The following is a 26,698-nucleotide window of genomic DNA, read 5'->3' on the forward strand; positions in this document are numbered from 1 at the left end:
ATCAATATTGATACCTAGATCAATATCCATATCTATATAAAGATAGAGAAAGAGAGAGATATTTTAAACAATTGGTTCACACAATAATAGAGGCTTGGTCAATTCAAAATCTGCAGGTTAGGCTGTCTAGAGACTCTAGGAAGAGTTGCAGTTCAATTTCTGTAAGTCTTCTGGCAGAATTCCTTTTTGCGACAGGGAGGTCAGTCTTTGTTTTATTAAGAGTTTCAACTGATTGGATGAGGCGCACCCATACTATGGAGGATAATCTGCTTTACTCAAAGTCCAACACCAATTTAAATATGAATTTCATCCAAAAACACCATCACAGAGACTACCCTGGTGGCACAGTGGTTAAGAATCCGCCTGCAAATGCAGGGGACACAGGTTTGAGCCCTGGTCTGGGAAGATCCCATGTGCCGTGGAGCAAATAAGCCCGTGCACCACAGCTACTGAGCCCGTGCACCTAGAGCCCATGCTCTGCAACAAGAGAAGCCACCACAATGAGAAGCCTGCACACCACAACAAAGAGTAGCCCTCGCTTGCTGCAAATAGAGAAAGCCCACGTGTGACAACGAAGACCCAACGCAGCCAAAAATATCAATCAATAAATAAATAAAAATTGTAAAAAACACGAAAACACCATCACAGAAATATCCAGAATAATATCTGACCAAATAACTGGGCATGGTGGCCCAGACAAATTGACATAGAAAATTAACCACCTAAGCCATAGTTTTGTGATCTTTTACTGAGAAATTTGACTTATCTGAACTATTTTGATAACTGGAAGATACCGTCTAGAGGTAACACCCTCAGGTTTTTACATGGTAGGCAGCAGAGGGAAAGAGCCCATTTGTCCAGTCAGATGACACCTAAAGGATAAAATTCTGTCTTCTCTTTCCAACCCACAAGGATGAATGCCAAAAGTACATCACTTATATCTGCTTTAGCTAACATAGGATAGGTCTGGAACAGACCTATGCTCCCAGTAAGCCTCATGAAATGCTGTTTCATTAAGGGGAGACTTTACTTGCTAAGATTAGAAGCAAAAGAGGGTGGTGGATGAAACACTGCCCAAGGATATAAGTTCATGCAAGGAAGCAGGAGAGAGAATGGGTATCCGAAGATGTGTGCTCTAAGCCAACACTAATTCCACAGCATCAGGTTATAATTCAGGGAGCACAAGTGCTGGGGGTTTTTTCCCCCTCTTTTTTCCCCCAAAGAGGGACAAATCAAGCATACTGACAAAGGAAGAGCATTAGTTACCACAGATAAATTCCTTTTTAGAGGTGATCTCGCAAATAATTTGGCTCAGTGTAGACTATGATTTGGTTCCAAAAACCATAAGCTAGAGCATTTCATTCCAGGTCCCTCCTCAAATATCCATGATAGGTAGAAATTTGGCATCAGTAGTTCTTGAAATCTCCCCAGGTGATTATAATATGCAACCAGGGCTGAGAATCTGGAGATGTAGAGAGAATTTAAATTCAACTTTAGTTAAACAGTAAAACAAGCTCTGACTCTACTGGCTGGAGCTAGAAAAGGATATGCATTTACTGGGATGAGAAGATAAAGAAAACCAGGGAGTAAATCAAATGCTTTACACCTGTGCTTAGCTAATTGTTACTCAGATAATTCAGACAATCTTACAGCACCTGAACCCTGAAATTCCTTAGTTCTGTTTAAAAAAAAGGAACTCTTCAAGTAACTGAACTCTGAGAATCATGTAAATCATAAAGAAAAAGAAGAAATCTTATTTTTTGAATTAGTTGATTTCATGTATACTGTTTCACTTTCATGATGTTAACTAGTTTAGCTTTCTTTCCATTTTATGTTTGAGGAAAGTAAGGCTTTAAAAATCTCAGTAATTTTCTCAAGGTCACTTGTTAAGGGTGTGGTAGGGAGCATAATGGCTCCTAAAAATGCCCTCACCCTAATCCCTAGAACCTATTAATATGTTCCCTTACATGGTGAAGAGGACTTTGCAGATATGACTGAAGTTATAGACCTTGAGATAGAAAGATTATCCTGGATTACCTCATGGAACAAATCTAATTGCATGAGTCCTTAAAAGTAGAAAACCATTCCCAACTGTAGAAAGAGAAAGAGAGAGATGTCCTAATAGAAGCAGAATCAGAGAGATTCAACATTTTGGGCTTTGTAGGTGGAGAAAGGGGACTCTGAGTCAAGGACTACAAGTGACTGCTGGAAGCGGATAAAGTCCAGGGAACAGAAACACCCCTAAGAGCCTCCAGAAAAGAATGTAGCTCTGCCAACACTTTCTTTTTCTTTTTTAACCATCTATATTGGAGTATAACTGATTTACAATGGTGTGTTAGTTTCTGCTTCATAACAGTGAATCAGCTATACGTATACATATATCCCCATATCTCCTCCCTCTTGCATCTCCCTACCACCCTCCATTCCCGATCGCACCCCTGTAGGTGGACACAAAGCACAGAGCTGATCTCCCTGTGCTTTGCGGCTGCTTCCCACTAGCTATCTATTTTACATTTGGTAGTGTATATATGTCCATGCCACTCTCTCACTTCATCCCAGATTACCCTTCCCCCTCCCTGTGTCCACAAGTCCACTCTCTATGGCTGCGTCTTTATTCCTGCCCTGCCCCCTAGGTTCTTCATAACCATTTTTTCTTTTTTTTAGATTCCATATATATGTGCTAGCATACGGTATTTGTTTTTCTCTTTCTGACTTACTTCACTCTGTATGACAGTCTCTAGGTCAATCCACCTCACTACAAATAACTCAATTTCATTTCTTTTTATGGCTAAGTAATATTCCATTGTATATATGTGCCACATCTTTATCCATTCATCTGTAGATCCTGCCAACACTTTTACTTTACTCAATTGAGACCAATGTCAGACTTGTAAGGTAATAAATCTACATTGTTTTGAGTCACTATATTTGTGGTCATTTGTATGAAAGCAATAAAAAACTATTACAGGGGTCCTACAGGAGCCAGGCTATATATTTATACTTAAGTATTTCTGAAATGAATTTAACCTTGTGATTGACAGCAGCTTCCAAGGGATCCCACCACACACCTGAGGCAAAAGCAGCCTAATACAAAGCAGTGACAGCAGCAGGTCACTGCCCCACACTTGGGGTAGAGGGGGACTCGATCTACTGTAGCAGCAGCATAGCCTGAATGGGAACCCATCCTCCTGTGGCACTAGTCCCATCAACATTAGTCTAATCTGCTAGCACCTGCTGCGCCAACAGGCCCAACATATACAAACCCTCCAACTCAGCAGCATTAAGTGAGCCAGACTCAGTGTTTCCTGAAACTCATATTCAAAGGCACTGGAAAGCCCAGATATCACCTAATGTTATGAAAACATTAAAAAAAAAAAACAATAACAGAAGACTGGGAACTTCAGAAAGAAAAGGGGAACAATGGAATGGGTGAAAACAAATGGGGTATATATAAGAGACTATCATTAGCCTCATGAGTTTCTTAAATACTATCTGATGGTCAAAGCAAATATTATGACACCATCTGATGTGGTTCTCAATGTAGAGAAAGGAAATACTACAGAAAATCATACTTTAAAACTGGGGAATATTAAGAGACTAAATGGAAGTAAAATTTTGGAACTTCACTTGAAGTAATAAAACACTGATTCCAGTAGGCTATGGTAAGTTACATATGTATACTGTGATGCCAAAAGCAACCACTAAGAAAACTATACAAACAGTATACACAAATGATTATAAATAAAGTAAATTAAAATGGACTTATTAAAAAATGTTTAAGTAACCCACCAGGCAAAATAAGAGAAACACAGGATTGAGAAACTAAGGTAAAAGACAAAACAAAAAATAAAATGGTAGACCTAATCTTTAACATAGCAATAATTACATTAACTGTAAATGATCTAAATAACCAAGTCAAAGACAGAGATTGGAAGAGTAGGTTAAAAATTCACAAGCATGATCCAACTATATACTGTCTATAAGAAGTTTACTTTAAACATCATGATATAGGTAGTTCAAAGTAAAAGGAAGATAATGATATATCATGTGAATGTTAATCAGAAAAAGTAGGAATGGCTATATTAATATCAGATAAAGTCGACTTCAGAGCAAAGGAAATTATTAGGGGCAAACAGGGTCATTACATAAAGATAACAGGAATAATCCACCCAGATGACCTAATGATACTAAATGTGTGTGCACCCAACAACAGAACTTCAAAATACATGAAGCAAACTCTGAAAAAAGTAGTAAAAGGAGAAAATTTTAAATCCACAATTATTATTTGAGACTTCAGCACAGCAATTTATAGAACTACCAGAGAGAAAAATCAGCAAGAATATGGAAGAAATGAAAACATCATCAATCAATAGGATATAACTGACATTTAAAGAACACACTCAGTAACAGCAGAATACATATTCAAGTGTCCATGGAATATTCACTCATATACTATATACTGGGCAATAAAAAGAACCTTAGCAGATTTAAATTGTAATGTGCCTAAGTGTTGGATGCTAAGACTCAGAGGATTTCTTATTTCTTTCATTTATATATTCATAAAAAATTAGCAGATTTAAAAGAATTAAAATCATAGAGTATGTTCTCTAGCCATAATGGAATCAGACTAGAAATCAATAACAGAAAGACAACAGGAAAATCTTCAATCATGTGAAAACTAAACATCACAATTCCAAATAACTCATGGGTAAAAAAGACAGCACCAAGGAAATATTTTTTAATGCATAGAATAAAAGAAAATGGAGATATAACAGATCAAAGTTTGCAGAATGAAGTGAAAGCAATGCTGAAAGGGAAGTTTATAGCACTAAATTGGGAAAGAAAGTAGTTCAAAGCAATAATCTAATTTTCTATATTACAACAGTAAAAAAGGAAGAGGAAAAAAAACACTAAACAAGCAGAAAGAAGGAAATAATAAAGATGAAATAGAAATCCATGAAACTGAAAACAGGAAAATAGGGGGGAAAATCAATGAAACAAAAGGCTGGTTCTTGGAAATAAACAATCGAATCAATAAAGATCTAGCAAGACTGATAAAGATAAAAAGATGGATGGCACAAATCACAGATATCAGAAATGCAACCAGGGATACCATGACATATCCTGCAGGTTAATGAGGAACAAGTTGTTATGAGCAAGTCTACACTATAAATTCAAAAATGTAGGTGAAATGGGCCAATGCTTCTACACTCAAAACTACCAAAACTCAGCCAAGATGAAATAGATAATCTCAATTTTCCTGTAACCATTAGAAACACTGATTTTTCATTTAAAAACTCCCAAAAGGAATATTCAGGCTTAGATATTTCACTTTTACCCAAGACATAAAGAATTAACACCAACACCAATTTTACATGATTTGATAAGAAAGAGAAGTAGAAGGAACAGTTCCTAATTAAATTTATGAAGCCAGTATTACCTTGATACCAAAACTGGACAGGAATAGTATAGAAAGAAGAAAACTACAGACCAATATTTTTTATGAAATTGGCTGTAAAAATCCTCTGCCAAATATTAGCAAATTAAATCCAGAAATATATAAAAAGAATAATATACCATGACCAAGTGGCATTTATTCTAGTTATGCAAAGTTGGTTAAATATTTGAAAATCAGACAATGTTATCCACCATAACCAATAGATTAAAGGGAAAAGTCATGTGATCCTATCCAATAATGCAGAGAAAGCACTTGACAAAATCCAATCTCATTCATGATTTTAAAAAAAGAAGGAAAAAGAACTCCAAGCAAACTAGGAATAGAAAAGGAACATACTAAAACTCATAAAGATGATCTACAAACAACCTATACCGACATTATATTTAACTGTGAAAGACTGAATGCATTCTCTGTAAGATCAGAAACAAGGCACGGATATCTGCTCTCACCACTTTTATTAAATATATTACTGGAGGTTCTAGTAAGAAAATAAAGCAAAAATAAATAAATACATACATTTAAAAGTTAAATTTTTAAAAAGTTCATTTAAAAGATAAAAGGACTATTCCTACTATGTTGAATAGGAAGGAATATATCCTACTGAATGTTGAAGAGTAATATATCCTATTATATTGACTAAGGAAAAGTAAAACTGTCTGTGTCTGAAGATGAGATGATAATCTAAATGGAGAAAATACCAAGGAATCCACAAAAAGCTTGAGAAATAATATTAGTTTGTAAATGTTTTAGAGTACAAGATCAACACAATTTTATCACATTATATATTAATAACAAATGTGTAGAAGCTTAAATTAAAATATGTGATGCCATTTACAACTGACCTAAATAAGTACTTAAATACAAGCCCAATAAGACATTTATAGGACCTCTATACTGAAAATTACAAAATGCTGATGAAGAAAAATTTTAAAGTCCCAAACAAATAGGGAGACATACCTTGTTCATGGATTAGAGAACACAACATAATAAAGATGTCAATTCTCCCCAATTTAAGAGGCTTAACACAATTACTCTTAAAATGCCCTCAAGGTTTTTGCGGATATAGACAAGGTTTTTCTAAGATTTATATGGTAAGAAGAGGCTGAAGAATAGCTAAAACAATTTGTAAAGGAAGATTAAAATGGGAGGAATTAATCCACCCAATTTCAAAACTTTGCAGTAATTTTGGAGGGTAGATACATAGATCAATGGAATGGAATAGAGAACCCAGAAATAGACTGACATAAATACATTTAACCTGATTTTGACAGCAGTGCAAAAGCTATCAAGGAAGAATAGACATTTCAAAAAATGGTACTGAAACAGTTGGTCATCCCTCGACAAAAACAAAAAATGAACCTTAACCTAAACCTCCACACCTTACACAAAAATTAAATCAAAGTGGATCATAATCTTAAATGTAAAAGCAGGACATTTTTAGAAAAAGAAATAGGAGAAAATCTTTGGCATCTAGAACTAGGTGAATAATTCTTAGACTTGACACCGAAAGTATGATCAATAAAAGCAAAAACTGATAAATTGGATCTCATCAAAATGAGTAAAAAATGCTTCATAGAAGATCCTTTTAAGTGGATGAAAACTCAAATTACACAGTGGGAAAACATATTTGAAAATCCCATATGAGACAGATGACTTGTATCTATAATATACAAAGAACGCTCCAAACAACTTAAAAAAATCCAACTAGAAAATAGGCAGAAGACAGGAACAGACATTTCGTGGAAGAGCATATACACATGGCAAAGAAGCCCATGAAAAGATGCTCAACATCATTAGCATTAGGGAAATGCAAATTAAGACCATAATGAGATATCAGAGAATAACTAAAATTATAGTGACAACATCAAATGCTGGCGAGTACGTAGAAAAGTTATATCACGTCACTGGTGGGAAAATAAAATGGTTTAGCCACTCTGGGAAACAGCTTGACAGTCTCTTTTAATCCTAAAAGTAGATTCACCCTACAACGCAGTACTTGTACTCTTGAGCATTTATCCAAAAGAAACAAAAACTTAATTAAGTTCCCACAGAAACTTACACATAAATGTTCATAGCAGTTTTATTTATAATAGCCCAAAACTGGCAACTACCCAAATGTCTTTCAATGGATGAATGTTGAAACAAATTGTGATAAAATCTTATGATAGAATACTATGGAGCAACAATAAGGAACAAATTATTAATATATGCAAAAATTAAAATGAACTTCAAGGGAATGATGCCGAAGAAAAAATTTTTAGAAGCCAATCTCCGAAGATTAAGTAATTCATGATTATGTTTACATATTATTCTTAAAATAACAAAACTGAAAAAAAAATAACAAAACTGTGGAGATGGAGAACAGATTAGAAGTTGCCAAGGGTTAGAGATGGGGGTAGAAGGTACAGTGGGGAAACTTTGTGAGGTTTTTGTGGTCCCAGTACAAATAATACAGCACTCTTGGTTTTAATCCCTAAAGATGTTTAAAAACAATTCCTAATAAGAGGTGTCCAGATATTTAGCAATGGCAGCAGATTACAGGTATAGCTCCCCAACATGACAACTTCAAAAGAGATTGTACTAATTCAATGCATATGTTAATTTTAAAAAGGCCAGTCACAGTACTTAAATGGTATATATCTTAACGATATTTTTCTAAGTATGTAGCTATACCAGATGGACTAGCAGGATTTTCTGTACATTCAATCTTATTTAAGACAGTAAATCTTATAATAAGAGAGTTAAAAAAAGAGAAAGAAAAAACAACACACCTCAACTACAGTTGGATATTCTCATAGGAAGATGAGGTGAAAAAAGTAGCAGTGGTTCAAAAGCTTAAGCAGTGGCACCTAAATTTGGCTGCATATTAGAATCATCTGAAGCACTTTTTAAAAACCCTCACACTGACTGTTGGTCATTCTAGACCAATAAAATAACTTTAAATCTCCTCAGATGATGCCAGTGTCTAGCCAGAACTGAGAACCAGCGGACTAAGCAGAAGGGGATGTTTCTACAAAGATTTCTTAACAATAAGTCCTTTCACCCAATCAGATTTACCTTCCCACAAAGGGGTAAAGAAGGCTAGATGTTGTCCATACTTGCTTAGCTTTAATTAGCACTTGTGACTTGCCCAAATCCTAGATCATGTTTCCCCTAAATTTCATGTTATTCCCTAAGTTTTTCAAATCCAGGGCTAAGGGGTTTGCCAGGATGAGATTTTAAGTGTTCACACAGGGGAAGTCCCTGGCAAACCAGGACAGCGGTCACTCTACATTGAATTGTAAAGCATCCTAAATAACCCTGCCACTGCTCCCAGATACTAGTCTGTGCCAACCAGTGGAGAAAAGGCATTCTCCATTACTACCACGGCAAATGCTGCTGTACTTGCCTTGGCTACTCCCTATCTTTTCCAGGCGTCACTCCCCTTCACCTGCTGGTGGACGCTTTGGCCAGCTGACAATGCAGATATTTTCAAACTTTAAGGTGAATAAAAATCATATGGAGGGCCTGTTATAACAGAGATCACTGAGCCCCACTAGAGTTGCTGATTCCACAGGGCTGGGATAGGGCCCTAAAACTTGAATATCTGACACATTATCAGGGGACGCTGGTAAAGCTGGTCAGGTTGTTACCGAATGCAGGTTCGTGTGTCTGAAGCACAGTGAGGCCAAACAAACCTAAAGGTTGGAGTCTGGAGAAGAGAAAGGTTTATTGCAGGATCGAGCAAGGAGAGGGGTGGTCCGTGTTCCAAAACCCCTGAAATCTCCAAAGGATTTCAGCAAAGCATTTTTAAAGGCCAGGTGAGGGAGGGACATCCCAGGGCATGTGATCAGCTCGTGCACAATCCTCTGACTGGCTGATGTTGAGGCCACAAGACAGGTAACATTATCCATCCTTAGGTGCCAGAAGGTCTGGGGGCTATGTGCTCATGATCATCAAGGAGTTCATTTCTTCCATTGGGTGGTGGTTTTTAGCATCTGAAAACTCAAGAAATATGCCTGAGATACTATTATCTGAGTACTTCAGAGAGAAACTACAATAGAGGATATGGTGATGGGTCTGTCCTAGGAAGGCCCCATAGGGTACTGCTTGGTTACAAGGTGACCATACTTTGAGAACCACTGCTCTAGTGGCTTGGAATGTTAAGAAAGTAATGGAAGAATCCCTTCCCAGATCTAGATTCTAGTATCACCAGCTATTTTGGTGGGAGGAAGGGTAAGTTTTGTCCTTGCTTGGACTTCTTGTTCATTTATATCGAAGCCTATTTGAGGCAGTGCGTTCGGCAGTCCTGCAGATCTGTCTTTTGCTTCAACAGTGTTTGGAATGAACAGACCCAGGGACGCTCCTTGCTCCAGCCCCCGACCACCCTCCAACCTTTCTTCCTTTCGCAACCTTTGGAATCAGACACTCAGCTATCCTCAGCCTCCAGGACAGGCCAACACCATTTTTTGAGCTTAGCTCTTTATCACTGATCAACCACGAGTTCCCAGGTTCGTCAGAGTTATTCCACCGAGGTGGAGGCCGCTGTCCAACGCCTGTTCAACATGCATCTGTGGACACTTACCTCTCTCTGAGTATCTATTTCGACAGCAACAATGGGACTCTGGACAGTATGGGCCACATTTTTCGCCAACTGGCTGAGGAGAAGTGTGAGGGCGCCCAGCGCCTCTTGAAAATGCAAAACCAGTGCTGCGGCCGCGCCCTCTTCCAGGAGGCGCAGAAGCCTTCTCAGGATGAGTGGGGTAAAACCCAGGATGCTGTGGAAGCCGCCATTCTTAGGGAGAAGAATCTGAACCAGGCACTATCGGATCTGCGCGCCCTGGGTCCTGCCCGTGCAGACTCCCAGCTCTGTGACTTCCTGGAGAGCCGCTTCCTGGAGGAGCAGGTGAAACTCATCCAGAAGATGGGCGACCACCTGACCAACCTCCGCAGGCTGGCTGGTCCGCAGGCTGTGCTGGGCGAGTATCTCTTTGAAAGGCTCACCCTCGAGCCAAACAGGAGTCTCTGAAGTCCAGCCGCGTCTGAGGAGACCCTCTGGCGTCAGAGCTTCTGCCTGAAGCCCCGCTCTGCAGCCACTAGGCAGCTTTGTAACCGCCCTGGAGCCCTCTCCCAAGCCTTGGACCAAATGGAAACAATAACGCTTTTTTTTTTTTTTTTTTTTTTTTTTTTTTTTTTTGCGGTACGCGGGCCTCTCACTGCTGTGGCCTCTCCCGTTGTGGAGCACAGGCTCCAGACGTGCAGGCTCAGCGGCCACGGCTCACAGGCCCAGTCACCCCGCGGCACGTGGGATCTTCCCAGACCGGGGCACGAACCCGTGTCCCCTGCCTTGGCAAGCGGACTCTCAACCACTGCACCACCAGGGAAGCCCCAATAACGCTTTTTGCAGAAGGAAAAAAAAGCCTATTTGAAATACAAACAGAATAAAGCGAAAAAAAAGAAATATATACATATATTCACGTTCTTTTAACATATGAATTGCCCCACTTTTTTTTTTGTTTTGTTTTTTGTTTTTTGCGGTATGCGGGCCTCTCACTGTTGTGGCCTCCCCCGTTGCGGAGCACAGGCTCCGGATGCGCAGGCCCAGCGGCCATGGCTCACGGGCCCAGCCGGTCCGCGGCATATGGGATCCTCCCAGACCGGGGCACGAACCCGTATCCCCTGCATCGGCAGGCGGACTCTCAACCACTGCGCCACCAGGGAGGCCCTGAATTGCCCCACTTTATCTGTGTGAAATAAGTTTGTTCCCATTATTGGGCTGGTTCTCAAGCTTTGCTGCTCGTTTGAATTACCTAAAGAGCTTGGAAGAAAAACACTGGTGTCTGGGTCCCAGCCCCAGAGATTTTGATTCAGTAGGTCTAGGGAGGAGCCTGGGCACGGGGAGGTCTCAGAGTTCCCCAGGTGATTCTAATGTGCAGCAACTTTGTGAACCACCTCTTGGCTTCAATGCAGCTAGTCATCAGATATTAAATCTAAGACACATGGACTACTAGTGTGTGAGCTCTGTTGCTAGGTGTATTCCATTTTCTTCCTCCTGGAAGATTCGTGCCAGGGAAAATGATTGATAGTTGTGTTACTTCTCTGAAATGGATGGAAATTTCCAATTAGCGTGAACAGGGGAGGGTGAATGGGTGAATGCAATAAGGTGTATCATTTACGTATTGCCCTATGTGTATGGCTAGAAGCTTTTGCAACTGAGGTCTGCCCTACTTTTCATGCTAATGGTAATGCTTGTCCTCCTAATGCAGCTGTAAACTTTATAAGCCCATAGGTAGACAGCATCACAAAATATTTACCCCTCCCCACTGGCCCACTCTCAAGCTTCACTCCCCTTCCCCAATACACAAATGTACATCAATGCGCTTGAGACCAATATCAACATACTGACCTTCAATTCTTCTACTTTGCAGCTTCCCTCTTCTCAGGAGATGTCAGCATTTAGTGCAAGGACAAATGCTTGCCTCTTGAGGAGTAATGTAGACAAAGCCTCCAAGAGACAAATAGCCCTCAGGGAGGGGGAAAAAGTCTTTCAAAAAGGTTGATGCCCAGAGGAGGCATTTTCAGTCATCTCAGCTTAGAGGTCCAATATCCAAAATTAAAAAGGTTAAAAAAAAGAAGAAGAAAGCAAGGAAGAAAAGAAGGAAACAATTTTCTTATCTCATAGTAATAAGGCAGTTTTCCTTAAAAAAAAGACTTAAGCCTTAAATTCTCTTTCCTAATCAAAATGTGCTTTTCCATCTTTAGACTATTCCTCTTATATCCTGTATTATTCATGATGTTTAATTCTTGAAATAGCACATGGCTGAAAACAGAAGCTAACCTCTTGTTCACTATGAATTAAATCTTCTTTTCCTAGGACCCGTCTACAATGTACAATTTGGGGTTGGCCAAAATAATTATTTTCTCTGAAATATGTTACAGCATTTTGCCTTTTCAATATATAGTTATACAATACATTGTTAACACAACATATTTAATATAGTCAATATAGTAAATACAACTATAACACACATGATATGATGCCACTTTGGTGATTTTCTTCATCCATGTAGTTCTGAAATTTGACAGTATAGTTTTCATATTCTAATGAGCTGAGTATTACCTTTGCAAGGATAGAAAAATAAAATAAACTCATAATATTCTTGGTGGTTTGCCCCTGGGGTGGATTACCATAATGGGGGGATATTTGAGCCTTTCCCCAAGTCATTAAAAATCCTCCAGCGAGCAGCCCCTTGTCCACTCCAGGGAGTGGGGGGAAAGGATCTTTAATCATAATAATCCTGGGGGGAGAAATCTCAGAAATAAGACATCTGCTTCTGTGCCTCGTTGTTTTGCAGAATAGCAATGATTGCCTTAGCAGCTTCTATTGCCATATGTATACAATAAGTAAATGAACAGAAAATTGAATGAACGCATAAAAGAAGGATAAAGCCACCCAGCTAAACAAACCCACTCTCTCACCTGCTGTGCCCCGAAACATGAAAGAAAGAATCACGGGATCATAAGGATTAATAAAATAACAGTCTCTGTTAACAATATTGACAGGAGGTATAAGGATAATTTGTCTGATGTGGGACCAACAGCTTAACTAACTGCTTAATTCTTTTTTTTAAGGGCAATTCATTCATTTATTGTTTAAAGATTGCAAGACAACATCTGAATTTTTGTAGCACAATTTAAATGTTTTACAGAGTAAAACAGAGTATAAGCAGAGTATAATAGCAAAAACAATTAGTTTCCAGTAATATCTATATCTCTATTCAGAATTAAGTCTTCCACAGACATGTAACCTGGAAACAAAAGCCTGTTACAATAAGCAAAGCTTCAACGGAGTGGCTACTTTTCGGGCCAGGGAAAGGTTCATCCCTATAGGAGGATGATGTGCTATGTAAAATGGCTGCAAGGTCACAGCCTTGAGGGCGTTGGAAGTCTAGTATCCTATTCCACATTAAGTAGTTCGGGGAACTTCAAACGTCCGTTCATCTGCAACCAAGCTGGCAACCTTTAACTGATATTTCAAGCAGGTAAGATATAAATGAAAAGAAATCCCTACATTGATGTTCCTTGATTTACACTGTTAAATGGTTCATTAACATGTAATTCTGGCTAAGAATTACATTTGAGACTCCTTGCTCAGATTTTGGTTAACGGTACAAATCTTTCATAAATTCATGTTTTTATTAATCAATAATTTGTCAGCTAGGATACGTTCAGGCATCAGCTGCAACTTCAAAATAGGTGCACTGCCTCAGCGCTTTGGAAAGACATAATCTAAAACACTAATAGCAGACAAAATATCTGTTACTAGACAGCATATGTGCAGTACAGCAAGACAAAAACATATTCATATGTGCCACGGACCAGCCTCAGAAAGAGGATTTCACCGCCCAGGGTCAGAAGGGACGGGGTAAGGAACTGAAGTAGCACCGACGAATGGGGTCAGAAGGACCAAGACAACTGATGGTTGCAAGGCAAGTTTTATTATGCTACAGTTGCAGATTATATAGACTAGAAAAGGGAAGGTTGCCAGACGGTGGTTTACATTATCTAATGACTGTCTCGGCTCAAGGTTAACTTCCCTGGGAGAAAACCCATAAACCCAGAATCATCCAAAATAACCTGCACGTGCAGGGTGGAGACAGATTTGCTTGTCTCATTTTCCATTCTTTCTGATTTCTGGGCCCTGGTGATTTATCTCCCATGGAATGGAACAAGGAGGGGAACAAGTAGGGACAGTCCCTTCGAGCAGCGGCGGCATGCCTGGTATGTCTGTAGCCTGCTCTCAAGGCTGACTGCTTCCCACAGGTCCCCCTTTTTTATTTTTTAAGTTTTGCTGCAAAATAATTCCATGAACCTTAGTGCCGAGAGTAGTATACTGTTGCATGAGGATACGAAACAGACATGAGAAGATTATTATCAATAATAGGCAAATTATGGCCAGGGTAATAAATCCTGACAACCCTCTAGTAATCCACGACTAAGGGTTTAACCACTTTAAATGATCCAGTAAAGTTTGAATTACATCTTCTGGTGAAATATCATCAAGATGTGCATTTTGTATATCCTGAATTTCCGCATTTAATTTCTTAAGATCAAGACTAATATTATTATCTGACCAAACACTCAGCAGATGCATTTTTACTTTTTCCCATTCCCAAATACAGTCATTGTACTTGTAAGGAATAACACAAATCCACGTATACTTTGCATGACAAGCTAAATGCATCCTCAATTTTAATGCTGCCATCTGATCTCCAATCCTCAAAATTGCGTTTTTAAATTCATCTAACTTGTTATTAATCTGTAAATCTATGTGACTTTGTAAAGATTAAGCAAGACTGGTATTTTGAGATAACTGATTAACAAAGTGAGCATGATTAATACTCTGTGAAAGAGCAAGACGGGCCGTAGCCGCGGTAGCAGACAGAGCAGCCAAGGCAAGTAAACTTACTATTAGCCACCCAATAAAGCGTCTCCTTCTCTGCAAGGCTTTGGAGAGTTCCACCCATGCCTGTACTCCCGTATCTTCATACCAAGGTTCTCTCAGATGTACAGGCACCATAACATATATGGGTTGCCTTAGTATAAGCACAGATTGTGTTCCTGCAGAAGGGAACATACAACTGCTAAAAATACAATGAACACAGCTAATATTATATCCTCCTTTGGAAGAATTACCAATGTTAATAGAACCAATCAAAAGTGTATATGGAGGAGCAACACAAGTTATAACAGGTGTATTGGAATATGTTAGAGCTAGTTTCCATATATCCCAGTTCTTTTGAAATGTGATAAACCTATCTATGATGGGAATAGAAGAGAGAAGAATTGACCCCTTGGTATGATCTGTAGTACACCATATTTGGTTATTATTCCAAGATGCATTGCAACATTCAAAATTGGATCCAGCAAAGTTAATGGTCATAAAAGGAGGAAATTGAGTTTTTGATTTTCTGTTAAGAATAGTAACCTTATGTCCAACTATAAGTATCCCTTGTCCTCCAAGTAAATGCTTCACACAGAAATAGTTTCCTGAATCTTCACCTGGAACCTTGGCTACAGTAATAGAGGAATCCCAAAGTGGTGAGGCATATGAGATTCGACCTCTAATATTAATAGCTTGCCCATTTTTATACCAAATGATGGTATCCTTAAGATCCTCTCGTCGGCTGGTAGCCGGGCCTGTAAGAGTAATGTTGGTTCCTGTAAAATGAAGGTTCATGAAAGCAAAACAATGTAATAAATGAGTGATAACATGTTTAGTAGCTTCTCGGGTCTGTGCTGTAGCACAGAGGAAACCAGAATAAGTATCAATAGTGACATGAACAAATTGTAATTTCCCAAAAGACGGGATATGAGTAACATCCATTTGCCATAAATGACTAGGTAATAATCCACGAGGATTAACACCATAATGTGGAACAGGAAGGTGAGGTAAGCACTGTGGGCATTGCTTAACAATTTGTCGGGCGGCTTCACGAGTAAGGGAAAATTCTTTGCGTAACGTAGCCGCCGACTGATGGTGTAAAGCATGCGATTGCTGTGCTGCTTGTGAAGCAGTTTGATCATAACTTACCATGATATGAGGGTGTCCAGGACATGGACCATGAGTATCAACAGTATGAAGATAATGAATGCAATACCTTAGCCATTCTTGACAGCATGACGAACGGAAAGGAGGAGGACGGTAAATTGGGATATGTCCTGCTTTAGGGAAAAGAGGTTGAGGAGGAAGAGGAACTTTAACTTTATTTTTGGGAGGCAAACGCACAGGATAAAGATCACGTGTAGATCGAGTTAAAACATCTGCAGTCGCATTAAGTTTAGACAATGGACCAGGCAAGTTAGAATGAGCACGGATATGCAGAGCTGCAACACGACCATCGTGGGAACGAATAAGCTGTTGAAGCAAACGAAAAGAGGATGATAATTCAGGGTCATTAGTATGTCCTCTGGTCGCAGTCTCCAGAAGAAATAATAAGCTGATAAGATATTTACTATCAGAAAACAAATTAAAAGATATAGAAGGAAAATGTTTAAAAGCCATAATGACAGCATACAGTTCAACACGTTGAGCTGAAGTCAAGGAAGTTTGTTTAATGAGTTTGGTTCCGTCGTCAATGATTACAGTAGCCACTCCTGAAGAAGAACCGTCTGTAAAAACCAAAGGTACATGAGGAATAGGCTGTTGCCTAATTATAGAAGGAAAGATATAACAGTTAACTTTGTCGAATTGGATCAATTTATCAGCAGGGTAATGGCATTCCAAGGCACCTGAAAATCCTGCAAGAGCAAGACCCCATTCATTACTATGTTGAAAAAGCCAATTTTGTTGACTAACTGAATAAGGGATAATAATTTGAGAAGGTTCTATACCCAGAAGTTGTAAGCATCTAGTTCTACCTTGCATTATTAGCTTACTACTAAGTTCAAAATAAGGGTTAATAACCTTAGAGGATGTAGTTTTCATATGAATCCATTCAATAATTCCAACAGTTTGCCATAAGATGGCAGTAGGCACATGAGGTGTTGGGCAAGCAATTAAAGAAATTGGCAGGTGAGTATGCATTCGAGTTAATTGTGCAGAGCTGATAGCTCTATTAACTATTTGTAAAGCTTGAAGTGCTTCTGGAGTCATAGAGCGTGAAGTAGAAGGATTTGAGTCACCTTTAAGAATATCAAACAAAGGCTCTAATTGAGCAGTAGTAAGTTTTAAGGAAGGCCTTGGCCAATTAATATCTCCAAGTAATTTCTGAAAATCCTTTAATGTTTTTAAATTATCAACTCGAATTTGCAGTTTTTGAGGCCTAATGGTAGTGTTATCAATATATTTTCCCAAATAGAAAAATGGAGATTGTCTTTGAATTTTTTCTGAGGCAATGACCAAGCCAAATGATTGTAAGGATTGTTGTAAAAATTGAAAAGCAGTCTCTAATAAAGAAATATTATCTGTGGCTAAAAGTATATCATCCATATAATGTATGAGATATAACATTGGAAACCTTTTTCTCACAGGAGTTAAGGCCTGAGCCACATAGTTTTGGCATAATGTAGGACTATTTGCCATGCCCTGAGGCAATACTTTCCATTGAAATCTCCTCATGGGTTCCTTAAAATTTAAGGAAGGCAAGCTAAAAGCAAAATGTTTTCTATCTTCAGGAAACAAAGGAATAGTGAAAAAAACAATCTTTTAAATCTATAACTAAAAGATGATAATTGTGTGGTATGGCTGTTGGAGAGGGTAGGCCTGCTTGAGGAGCTCCCATTATTAGCATAGTTTTATTAACAGCTCTTAGATCCGGTAATAACCTATATTTTCCAGATTTTTTCTTGGTAATAAAAATAGGAGTATTCCAAGGACTATTGGAAATTTCTAAATGCCCTAATTGTTCCAGTACTAATTGTTCTGCAGCTTCTAATTTCTCCTTTGTGAGGGGCCATTGGCCCACCCATACAGGGTCATCACTCAGCCAAGTAATTGGATCAGCAGTGAGTGGAGGAGAATCCAAGGCCCCTAAGAAAAACACAAACCTTGTCTATCATTTTTTATTTTCACATCAATAGGATAGACAGTTCCTTGTTGATTTGTTCCCAGCCCTTTTGTGGGAAGAAATCCTTGATCCAACATCATATTAGAGATTTGAGAATTTGGACTATAAAGTAATACTCCCATTTCTTTTAATATATCTCGGCCCCAGAGGTTTAAAGGCAGCCTAGGCAAAACATAAGGCTGGAAGTATCCTGAATGGCCCTCACTATCTTGCCATAATAATAACTGACTACTTTGCATAGGAGAAGAACTCTGTCCTATTCCTTGAAGTTCTGTAATAGTAGGACTAACGGGCCAATGTTTATGCCAGTGAATCTGTGTCATAACAGAGACATCAGCTCCAGTGTCTAACAAACCTGAAAAAACCTTTCCATTAATGGTTCATTTCCTTTCTGGACGTTCTTTCCCTACCTTCTGAATCCAGTAGGCAGCATTAGATGATCCAAAAGCCTTTGTGTCTCCCTTTTGATGTTGTAAAATTGGTCCATGAGGTACAAAGGGCAAAAGTAGCAATTGTGCAATTTTATCCCCAGGAGAAATCATTATTATATTTTTAATAGTTTGTGCCATGATTTTTATTTCTCCTTCGTAGTCACAATCTATGACTCCTGGCATAATAGTTAAACCCTTCATGGTGACACCACTTCTTCCCAATAATAGTCCCATCAAACCCTTGGGTAAAGGTCCATAGATGCCCGTAGAGAAGGCCTGAGGACCCATTTCAGGAGTTAATACATATCGGGCAGAGGTACTGTGGTCCAGTCCTGCACTTCCTGCTGTTTCTCTGGAGAGCAAATATATGGAATGTTTTTGTTTTTGGTTAATGTCTGATTGATAGTTTGAGGAGGATACACAGACATTGCCCCTATTATCTATTGGGGCCGGGGAAGGCCCCGGGAGGAGTTTCCCGACAGTGGTGTTCCATCCTTGTGGGCCACTGAGCGACAATCTCGTGCCCAACGTTTTCCCCTTTTGCATTTAGGGCATAAACCAGGGATTTTCTGACCATCTGGAGGGTTTTGAGTAGGGAAGGAAGGACCAGGGTTACAGTGAAAAGATCTACATTCTCCAGCAAAATGACCTGCCTTTCCGCATTTAAAACTAGTCTTTGTTCTCTTTGGATTGTTTTTAAACCCCACTTTAGTTAATGCTGCAGCCATAGCAGCACCCTGTATATAAGCAGGCCCAATGTCTGCACAAAGGCGAATATAATCCTCCAATGTTCCCCGTTTTCTCCAAGGTCGAATCGCAGCCTGTCATGCATTATTAGCGTTTTCAAAAGCAAGTTGCTTAACTACAATTGTACCAGTGAGTCCATCCACAATGAGTCTCCCCACCGGCTGTAACAATCTATCTACAAAATCAGCATATGGTTCATCAGGTCCCTGTCTAATTTTTGAAAGATCCTTAGTTTTGTGTGTAGAAGATAACTTCCTCCAGCCTTGTAATGCCAAATGATTTATTTGAGGATAAGCAACAAAGGGATAATTTAATCGATCTTGTAAAGAAATATATGGTCCTTCCCCAATCAGCAGATGATAATCAACTGGAATATCATGGGTAGCATGCTTTTCTGCTTGTTCAGCAGCCCGTTCATAAAAATCAAACTTCCATATTAAATAATCTCCACCATTTAAACAAGCTCGTGCAATAGACTGCCAATCAGCAGGGGGAAGAGCTTCTCCTGTAATAGTGTCAACCATAGCAGTAGTAAAAGGAGCAGTGGGCCCATATTGAGCACAAGCAGATTTTAAATCTTTCAAAACTTTAAAAGGAAGAGCCTGATGCTCCCTAATAGCCTGTTGAGGATTATTAGGATCAGGTCTTTCCGTGACAGGACAACAGAAAATAGGATCTTCTCCTCGTTTTATTGCTGCTTGTACAGCACGTTGCAAGGGACTGAGCATTTTTACAGATGGAGAATTTTGAGGAAGACAGTCCTTACTAATCTGCAGCTTTTGCACTGACTTATCTATTATAGCCATTAGAAAATCATCCTCAGGATATTTCTCTCTTTTATGTTTAAAAGCCTCATCTGTTAAGTCAAAATGTTCCTCTTCATCTGAAATATTTAAATTAATTAGCTCTTTCGGTTTAGGAAGTGGCGACACAGTAGCTGATAATACAGGCTTTTCTTCTGTCAGAGGCTTATGTTTTTCTGACTTTACTTTCAAATCAACACTATCATGAGAAGAACCTAAACATATTTTTATCAGATTCCACAAACTAAATGTAACAACGGCAGTATGAGTAGGCCCTCGAGACTCATAATAAGTTTTTAAATCTTCTCCAACTTTCTGCCAGATTTCTATGTCACAGAGCCGCCATCAGGAAACCAGGGAGATATATCATGGATATGCTGCAAAAATTCAGTCAACTGTGAGGTAGAAACTTTATTACCCCGAGCTTGAAGCATCAAAAGTAAAACCGGAGCAAATAATTCACGCTCCTTTGAGCCCTTTTGCCCCATCTTATTTTACTTCTGACTGTTGCCTTATGCCTCTATTAGTTTCACTTTTACTCGTGTCCACACATATTTTGCATAAGGGTTCTCTTACCTGCACTTTCTTTTTCTTTTCATTGGCTTCACGCTTCAGGTCCCTGTTCGGGCGCCACTTGCCACGGACCAGCCTCAGAAAGAGGATTTCACCGCCCAGGGTCAGAAGGGACGGGGTAAGGAACTGAAGTAGCACCGACGAATGGGGTCAGAAGGACCAAGACAACTGATGGTTGCAAGGCAAGTTTTATTATGCTACAGTTGCAGATTATATAGACTAGAAAAGGGAAGGTTGCCAGACGGTGGTTTACATTATCTAATGACTGTCTCGGCTCAAGGTTAACTTCCCTGGGAGAAAACCCATAAACCCAGAATCATCCAAAATAACCTGCACGTGCAGGGTGGAGACAGATTTGCTTGTCTCATTTTCCATTCTTTCTGATTTCTGGGCCCTGGTGATTTATCTCCCATGGAATGGAACAAGGAGGGGAACAAGTAGGGACAGTCCCTTCGAGCAGCAGCGGCATGCCTGGCATGTCCGTAGCCTGCTCTCAAGGCTGACTGCTTCCCACACATATGTTGGCTTGTTTAAGCCTCAAGCCCTCGATCCTTTGTTGAAATACAATAATTTCATTCCTATGGTTTTCAATACCAAAAACTCAACCACCAGGAGGGCTAAAGTCTAATTTGTACTCCAAACCAAGTAGCAGTGCAGTTCGTTACTACTGAGGCTGAATCCATAAAGACTTCAAGACCACGACCAGAAGACAAGTTATTATATATAATACCCTAGAAGGCCTGAAACATAATTATCATATACATAGCTGGTCCTTCAGAGCTTTTCACCTATAACATGTTTTTTGATGAAAGTTATTTAATGTACTGGAGATAACTGTGACTTACTGATCAAATATTTGAATACTTATACTTACCTGGGATTTCATTTCTGCTGAAAGAAAAAGGAAGAACAGGACTCACCTAAAAAAAACAAACTTTAGAAATGAAAGTAAAAATCTTATCACACACTCTCACTTTTGGAAGCAGCATAGAGGGGCAGTCAACGGTAAAACACTGGTGAAATAGGTCAAAACTCTAGGCCAAAAATCCATTATTATTATCGTCAGTGACAGTACCACAACTGTGCCCTTCATAATTAATAAGCACTCCTAAGAATCTTCATTTGGCACCAGATGATGTGTTGAAGAGAAACACTCTGGGAGGTTGTGAATCACACTTGGTATTTTGTTAGCCAAGTTACAGGAGAATTTTTAAAGTGGGGGGAAGGGAAGAAGGAAACGGACCAGAAAAAGAATTGAAGCCATCATCTACAGACCAACAAAGCACTGAGAGTTCCAAACGTTATGTCAGACACTAAAGTGACTGATAGAGGCTCAAGTGGTTTATAAAACCTATAAAAAGACTACACCAGCAAAGTCCCCATTTATCGGTAGAGTTCAGAAACTAAAACAAGGAATATTTTACCTTAAAACCTTATCTCAAGAGAATCATATACACTTCACATGAATAAAAATACCTGAAACCAAACATTTTTAAAAGCTCCAATACCCAAAATATAAAGAAAAAAATTAATTCAGAAGACTCAATCAATCCATGATAATCTCAAAACGGCTGGGCAATCTCTATCTCCCTTCCACACTAACCATCCATCCCCTGGAAGACCAAGGGAGATCAGACCTTCCAGACTTACCTTCCAGACCCTCCGGACACCTGGCTGCTGCAAAATTCCATGGAGACTCCTTGTGGAACAGCAGTTTCGCATCTCTTGGGTCTCTCCCTATCGTGATCATGCAGGAAGCAAGTCTGGCTGTGCTATTTCTTATCATTGTCTGTCACCCATCTGCACCATGATATGGAAAAAGTAGTTCCCTTTCCCCCAGAAGGTTGAGGCTCAGCTACAGGGGTAATTCTCCTGGGCACACAGTCATTATTTAGGCCGACTCAGTGACTTCAACAGGCTTAATCATGTGATCAGGTTTGTTGCCAGCTGCATAATGCTCCCACATGTGTAGATAGAGCTGCTCTAGTTCCATTGTGTGTTGTTTGGTGTTGAACAGAGGGCTAGATGTTCTCTGCTTCCAGACTTTGCCACGAATTTTCTTCAGGTATTCGAGATCAGTTCCCAGTTTCACAGCTATCTCTTCATATTCTTGTCGATTTTTAGCAATCAGCTCAAGACAGCCTAAACAAGTGAGCTGGGAACCTGCAACTCGGGAAGCAAGAGTCTCTCCTGGCATAGTCACCATGGGGGTCCCTGCCCAAAGGACATCCATCCCTGTGGTGTGGCCATTACAGAGTGGAGTGTCCAAGCAGACATCAGCCAGCTGGCCTCTCAGAACATGTTCCTCTTTAGGAGCAACAGCGGAAAAAATGATACGGTTCGGGGGAAGGCCCATATTTTGTGCGTACTGTTGAATATTAGCTTCTCCTGCTGCTGGAAAATGCAACAGCCACAGTACACTATTGGGAACACGCTTCAGAATATTTGCCCACATCTGCAAAGTAGATGGGTCAATTTTGTATAACTGATTAAAGTTACAGTACACAATGGCATCTTCCGGTAACCCGTCCTGAGAACGTGTGGTTACAATAATGGTACGGGGAACCTCCTCTCCAGTGGCAGCCTTATTGTTGATCAGGGTAGTTGCCAGTCCATTGCTAATACTGAATCCATTCATTGTAATCTGAATTTGTCCTCTGTTAATCATTTCAGTAACTGCTTCTGCAACAGTATTCATAGGAATGACAGGCATATTAAGAGCTGTATTACTGCTGTCTGCGTTGTCTTCTCCATCAGGACATTTCATCTTGACTATTTGCACATCTGATAGACTATCAAGAAATGCTTGGAGGTCGATACCATTCAGCACAATCCGATTGTCATAAATGTGCCCATTGGACTTAAAATCGATGACGGCTTTTTTCTTCAGGTGAGGGAACATATTAGCATGATCACCAATAAAGAACGTATGGGGCATATAAGCCAGTTTCTCAGAATACTGCTCAGCAACTTCAGCAGGTGACTTTCCTGATCAGTGATGATATAATCCATGAAAAGCATGCCACTAATCCCAGGGTACCCCAGCCACATTGCCTGAATAGGAGCTGGCCTGAGAGCAAAGAGTTCATTTCGAGCACCCCTGGTATAACAATTCATATTTACAAGGATGTGTATACCATCTTGATGGATGCGATCAGCTGCTTTCCCATTGCATGGAATCTGAGAAAGATCAGTGAAATGATTGGCTTCTGCCATCACCTTCGCTTGGAAGTTTGTGCCATCATGTGGGCTCAGGGCATAACAGAATATCTCAAATTTATCAGAATTGTGCATGCCTGGAATAGACTGCATAAGGTGAGAAGTAGGATGGTTCCCAAAGTCAGAACTCACGTATCCTACATGCAGTCGACCGTCACTGTGCTTCAAGTCTTTTGGATGTTCATACGGTGGTTTATGAAGGACACTTATATTAGCCAAGCAGAGGTTCCCATGCCTCTCAGCAATAGCCTTTCTGAAGCCATGAGGAAGAGGATAGAGCATACTATGATGAGGCTGCACAGAAGGCAACCTATTCTTCTCCAACTGGTCAGCCACAATGCTGACCAACTTCTTCATTCGCTCATCATAGTCTGTCCAATCACAGACAACCTGCAGGCAATGAGCCAAATTACAATAAGCGTCAGGAAAATCAGGTTGAAGCTTCAGAACACTGCGATAAGAAGCAATTGCTTCTGGAATATTCCCTGAATCCTGGTGAATGGAAGCCAGATTGCTGTGGGCATCCGCAAATGCAGGGTTGATCTGAACGGCACGAGTATAACACTGCAAGGCTACCTGAACATCCTGCATCTCCCATAGAGTGTTTCCCATATTACAGTACTCATCAGCAAAGGTAGGACTGATTCGAATAGCCTCCTTATAATGCATCAGAGCTTCGTGCAGTTTTCCCTGCTGCTTCAATACACTTGCTAAATTTGGATGGGCATCAGCAAAGTCTGGGCAGAGCTCTAATGCTTTACGATACAAGCGAACTGCCTCTTCACTGTTTCCCTGTTCTCCTTTGATATTGGCTAGGTTATTCAGAGAGTCTGCATGGGTGGGACACAGCCGGAGAGCTGTATGATAACAATCTTCTGCTTCAGCAACACTGCCCTTCTCTTTGAGAGCGTTGGCTAGGTTGCAGTAAGCATCAGGGAAATGTGGTTGCAATTCAATAGCTCGCCTGTAGGTGTCTATTGCCAGATCCATCAGGCCTTGCTCATAGTATACACAAGCCAGGTTGCCATGTACCACTGCATGATTTGGACTCAAGCTTAGGGCACGAAGGTAAGCTGCCACAGCTCTGTCAAAAATCCGTGCCTCATTGAAGACATTTCCTAAATTGATATAAGCATCCAGAAAATTGGGGTCAAGGGTGACAGCCTTTTCAAAGTGATGAATTGCAAGCCAAATCTCCCCTTGTGCATTGAAAACACAGCCAAGATTACTCCAAGCTACTGCAAAGTTCGGTTGCATCTCAATTGCTTTCAAATAACATGCCTTGGCTTCTTCTAAGCCACCCAGGGCTTTGAGCAGGTTCCCCAGGTCACTGCGAACACAGTACAAAGAAGGATTGTATTGAAGAGCAGAGATGTAAGCTTGTACTGCCCCTTCCATGTCACCTGCTGCTACCAAAGCGGCTGCCAGGTTAATATAACCATCGATGAAATCTGGTTTGAGATGCAATGCATGCCGGTAATGCTTAGTTGCTTCCTGCAACTGCCCTCTTTCCTTGTACACATTCCCCAAATTCGAATAGGCTTCTGCCAGAAGAGGGTTCTGTTTAATTGTCAGAGTACTAAAGTGGGCAGATCTGTCCAGCCTTCGACACTGGAAGTGTATAGATGAAAGTAATAAAAGTACACCAGTATTGCCTGGCTCTTGTCTCCAGAGCTGCATGCAGTGTCTCTCAGCTGTCTCAAAATCTCCTGCCTGATATTCTCGATGTGCCAGCTCAGCTAACCCTTGGAAGGAAAGCATACGTTTCGTTGGTTCTGTGCTGTCGGCCACGTTGCCCACGGAAGACGCCATCTGGAGCTTCTGGAGAGAGTGAAAAAAGGGAGTAATTGAGTCCCGCTGCCGCCACTACTGGCAAGAATGTTTCTAGTGGTAGCAAACACGAGCGCAGCAGCCGTACCACTGCTTTGGCACGCTTAAGCAGCGGCAACAGTTACAGGCACCGAACCTTAGGAACTATGGTTGGCCATCTACCTCTCATGCTCTTGAAATCTTAATTCTTAACCCTGCCCTCTTCCACCATTTTTCTCCTAATCAGGGAATAAAAATTACCTATCCATTTGCCTTAGAAGAAATCAAAAGTCAGTAGGCCAAACACTTTTTAAAATATTGTTTTCTGTCCAGTTGGAAATGAAATACATGATTGACTTTTCTTCATCATTCATATAGTCAACGTGGAAAACATTAGGGCCGTGAATTTCAACACAGTAAGATGAGAAAATTTTAAATTGGCCTTTCCAAACAACTAATAAGTAACCGATGTTGTATAGAATGCTAAAATCTTAGAGACTGAGTTTGATATTTTAAAAGTTCTGCAAACATTAGCTAATTTCTCCTCATCAAATTTCTCATGCCTCAAACCTGAGTATTACTTTTTAAAAGATAAATTTATTTATTTTTATTTATTTATTTTTATCTTGGCTGCATTGGGTCTTCAGTGCTGCGGGCAGGCTTTCTCTAGTTGCGGCAAGCGGGGGCTACTCTTTGTTGCAGTGCCCGGGCTTCTCATCACAGTAGCTACTATTGTTGTTCCACAACTCTATGGGTTCCTTTTGAGGTCCTACGAAGAACCCTAGAAATTAGTTCATGTAATTATAGGTTTTTGCAAAATTGTCAAAAGTGAGATATTTTAATTTCCATCAGGTAAGTCCAGCGTCTATTTCTTTGTCAATTTTCCTTCTATCATATTCTGCTATGTTGGATCATATTGGATTGGTCACAGGCTTTTTTGAAATCTGGCTAAGGAGATGTTTTAAGTGAGACTATTATGTGATTTTCAGACACCACCATATGTAATTGACTATATAATATCCCATTCCAGGAATAACTTCCAGTACTCTTACTGACTACTCTACTGACTTAACTAGCACAAGACACAGAAGCATAAGGACAAAAACCACC

At 39.9% G+C, this 26,698-nt stretch overlaps 1 pseudogene across 1 annotated transcript; it reads left to right on the top strand.

Moving 5' to 3' along the window:
* The first annotated feature begins 9,948 nt into the window (after window positions 1-9,948).
* On the top strand, window positions 9,949-10,555 carry LOC309798099 (ferritin light chain-like; annotated as a pseudogene). Its single transcript has one exon. The product of its transcript is annotated as a ferritin light chain-like (transcript).
* The last annotated feature ends 16,143 nt before the right edge of the window (window positions 10,556-26,698 follow it).

The sequence above is a fragment of the Mesoplodon mirus genome (assembly GCF_964341445.2).
Source record: "Mesoplodon mirus genome assembly, contig: HAP1_SCAFFOLD_1653, whole genome shotgun sequence".
Lineage (NCBI taxonomy): Eukaryota > Metazoa > Chordata > Mammalia > Artiodactyla > Ziphiidae > Mesoplodon > Mesoplodon mirus.